This window comes from Vespula pensylvanica, chromosome 5 (assembly GCF_014466175.1).
Source record: "Vespula pensylvanica isolate Volc-1 chromosome 5, ASM1446617v1, whole genome shotgun sequence".
In the NCBI taxonomy this organism is placed as follows: Eukaryota; Metazoa; Arthropoda; class Insecta; order Hymenoptera; family Vespidae; genus Vespula; species Vespula pensylvanica.
The window spans coordinates 3,277,693-3,281,461 of NC_057689.1; the positions used below are offsets into that span (position 1 = coordinate 3,277,693).

Below are 3,769 nucleotides of genomic sequence, written 5' to 3' on the forward strand. Positions count from 1 at the left end.
AAAAAAAAAAAAAAAAAAAGAAAGAAAGAAAGAAAGAAAGAAAGAAAATGAAAAGAAAAGAAAAGAAAAAGAAAAAAGAAAGAAGAAATATTTGCTCTTGATGTTGCATTACGTAAGAATAAACAAAGAAATCTATCGAAGGGACAGAAAAACGAAGAAGACAAATTAACCTTTCAAGGTAATACTCGTGAAATATGAAAGACGTTTACAATGATTCATTATTTATTTGATCGATCGATCGATGCGATCGACGCGATTACTACTAAACGATGAAGTGATAATAGATATTGTTGATCGAATTACCAGGACGAAGGAGAAAGATAAAAGAGGAAATAGAAAAATGAAAAAGAAAAAAAAGAGGAAAGAAAATAAAACGAAAGCTAGTCCCCGGGCCGAGAAAAAGATTTATGGTCGATACGCACCTGCTTCGGAAAAAAAATTTCCTTTGGCATATCTTTCTCCTTAATCCAACAGGAGGCTTGATGCCACACGAGAAGCAATATTATTCGCTCGTTCCCTATCTTGTGCTCGCGTAGAGGATAAACCTCCTCTCCCTTCAGGTTCGAGTTAAATCGTGATAAAGTGCACTCGAGGAAACTCGAAAGCTTCACGGTTTTCAAAACCATCCGGCACTCGAGCTCGCTCGCATTTACGGCCGAACCCCTAACTGCTTATGCAGCTTACGTCGTTTACCTCGCAGATCGTACCATCAGTTTCCTTTCCTTTCCTTTCCTTTTCTTTTCTTTTCTTTTCTTTCCTTTCCTTTCTTTTCTCTCTTTTCTCTTTTCATTTTCCTTTTAGTCAGTCAGAAACTCGACAAAACGCAACTTTCCGATCTTTCAAGAACTTCGAAAAACTTTAAAACCAGAAAGGGCAGATTCGATAATACGATTTTGAACTCGAGTAAGGGAAAAAAATTGATAGCTCTTAAGTCTCCGGTTACAAAGTTAAAAGTAGAAAATATGGGAAAGGAAGCGTGGTAGAATTTATCAGAAAAAAAAAAAAAAAAAAAAAAAAAAGAAAGAAAAAAGCTTCGCGAACATATTCCAAACGCGGAATCCAATTTTGATGATCGAAATTCTTACGTTTATCGACGATCAATAGACGAAATGGGTTAAAAGGAAAGAAATAAAAAAGAAAATAGAAAACAATTTGCATTTCCCATCTAAATCGATCGTCCCGCATTTCTCTCTGCAAGTTCTGCTCAAGAACTCCATTTTCGATCGTCGATAGAAACGCCGAGGGAGTTAGTTTGCTTCTTGGGGTTTCTGTTTTGCGAAGATCGCGCAAAAAATCGCGCGCTCTTGGTGCCGAAGTTGGACGAGAATCGAGATAAAGGGCACGAGCATTTAAAGAAAGGTGAGTGGTGGTAATGGTGGCAGTAGCGATGGTGATGGTTGGTGGCGGTGTACACATCGAAGAAGAAAAAATAGAAGAAGTAGACGAATAAGAAGAGGAAAAAGAGAAAGATGATAATGATGATGATGATAATGATAACAGGAGACAGAAAGAAGGAGACAGAAAGAATATAACATAAAGATCCCTTTCAATATAACACCAAAAACACACTTTTCGTCTTTCTCTAATTTTTGTTTTTGTTTTTTTTTTTTTTTTTTTTTTTAATTTCTACTCACTTTTCGAACGCAGCACACTTATGCTCGATTCCTTTTGCCACTCTTCTGCGGTCTCGTAGCGTTTATTATTAAAGGAAAAACGAGACGCGGACGAACGGGATTATTCGAAAGAAGGAAAAGAATGAGAAGAAGAAGAAGGATAGAAGAAGAAATAGAAGAAGAAGTAGAAGAAATAGAAATAGAAGTAGAAGAGGAAGGAAAGAGGAAATGGGAAGTAAAATATAGAAAGGATAAAGCGATCGGAGATTAGTTGTTTGATGAATTAAAAAAGGAAAGGAATTGGATATCGGTATGTAGGAAAATGAGGGAAGGAAGAAAGAAAGAAAGAGAGAAAGAGAGAAAGAAAGAAAGAAAGAGAGAGAGAGAGAGATAGTACGAGACGTATCACTTGGTATGACTTCTCGACGAACGCAGCGAACATTCACGCGACGGGGGTCGCGACGATACTGCGCCCTATTGGACGACCCTGCGCAAATATAATGGCGCCCCTCTCCAACGACTCGTCCAGCCTAACCTGACCACCACCACCACCACCATCACCACCGCCGCCGCCACTACCACCACCACCACCACCACCACCACCACTACCACTACCACCACTACCACTACCACCACCGTCACCACCACCACCACTACCATCATCGCCGCCGCTGCCGCTGCCGCCACCACCGATCGTGCATCCCTCTTTCGATTCTCTCGCTCGGTTCCTCCTTTGACTATCCCTTTATCACCGGCTCTCTTCTTCCGATATACTCACACACGGCACCCTTTCTCCTCTTCTCTCTCTCTCTCACTCTCCCTCATACGCTCGCGCGCGCTTTTCCAGGCAAGCAGCATTTTTTTCTTTCCGCGGCACTGCCGACCCTCGTACGCTTTGCTCATGGCCGATCTAGGCTGAAGAAGGTAGAGGACTAGATAGAGGTTGAGGAGAAGGAGAAGGATGAGGAGGAGGAAGAGGAGGAGAAGAAAAGACCTTCCTTTTTTAATCCAGAAGCAGGAGCTTTCGCCGGTGAGCTTCCGGTGCACCTCGATGGCTACTTCCGTTCACGCTTCGGCTATCCAAGACAAGTAAAGAGAGAGAGAGAGAGGGCAGAGAGAAAGGGAAAAAGATAGAAAGAGAGAGAGTCATCGGTTATGCGTCGGCCAGGGTAATCGTACGGACGATGGCGCTCAATGAAGCTTTCAACGTATCCTTTTAACCGACACACACGCAAACACACACTCACACAAACATATAGCCTTTTTTAATTTTACCAACACAGTTTCTTTACAAGCCTGTTTTTGTTTTAAGAAGATCGCACGATAAAGGATCTTGTCATTCCAAGATCGGTAAGCATTCTTTGCGTCGTATTTTCTTTGATGAGAGCTCGACGAAGAAGAAAAAAAAAAAAAAAAGAAAAGAAAAAAGAGAAAGGAAGAAAAATGAAGGGGAAAAAAGAAAATTATAAACGTTCTCGTTCTCGTTCGCTCTCTTTCACTCTTTTATCATGTAGAAAAATAATTGATTAATTTGTAAGTCTAATCGCGTTATGATTTTTCAATTTCTCTCGAACTTACGCAGCTACGTAAGTACCTACGTACGATGTGAGGATCCTTAAAGCTCAAACTCAACAAGTTGTTCGAGCAACTTACCAACTGAATCGTCTATACACAACACATATAGTGATCCTAACGTTACCAAGTGACCGCGTACTTCCGTACTCCATTCCCAATCGTTTTACGAGTCAAGAATATCAAACCAGTTATAACGAAGGACTTGCTGCTACTTCCATTTGTCTGTCCATCCAATACGAAATAATATTTCGATCGAACAAAGTTCTTTTCTCTTCGTGACAAGTTTCCTTCGTGTACTCTATATAAATACGTTTCGAAATGTCGTCTCGTATCTTCTTCCTTTTTTTCTTCTTCTTCCTCTTTTTTTTTTTTCTTTTCTTTTCTTTTCTTCGTTTTCTTCTCTTTTTTTTTTCCTTTTTCTTTTTCTTCTTTTTTTCTCTTTTCTTTTTTATTTTTATTTATTTATTTATTTATTTATTTATTTATTTATTTTTTTTTTTACGAACTTCTTCCAAACGATCGAAATTTCAATGAAGAAACTTCGAGCTTTTAAACTCCGATGCATATTCTCTAATATTTCA

The 3,769-nt window shown here is 39.4% G+C and overlaps 1 protein-coding gene across 2 annotated transcripts in view; it reads right to left on the bottom strand.

Moving 5' to 3' along the window:
* The window catches only part of LOC122629345 (1-phosphatidylinositol 4,5-bisphosphate phosphodiesterase epsilon-1-like), a 78,435-nt gene extending 76,382 nt beyond the window's left edge, over positions 1 to 2,053 (bottom strand). For both annotated transcript variants that reach the window (XM_043812708.1, XM_043812707.1), the window contains exon 1: positions 1,635 to 2,053. The gene's annotated coding sequence lies outside the window, so the exon portion shown is untranslated. The remainder of the gene's footprint in view (positions 1 to 1,634) is intronic.
* Positions 2,054 to 3,769: the final 1,716 nt, after the last annotated feature.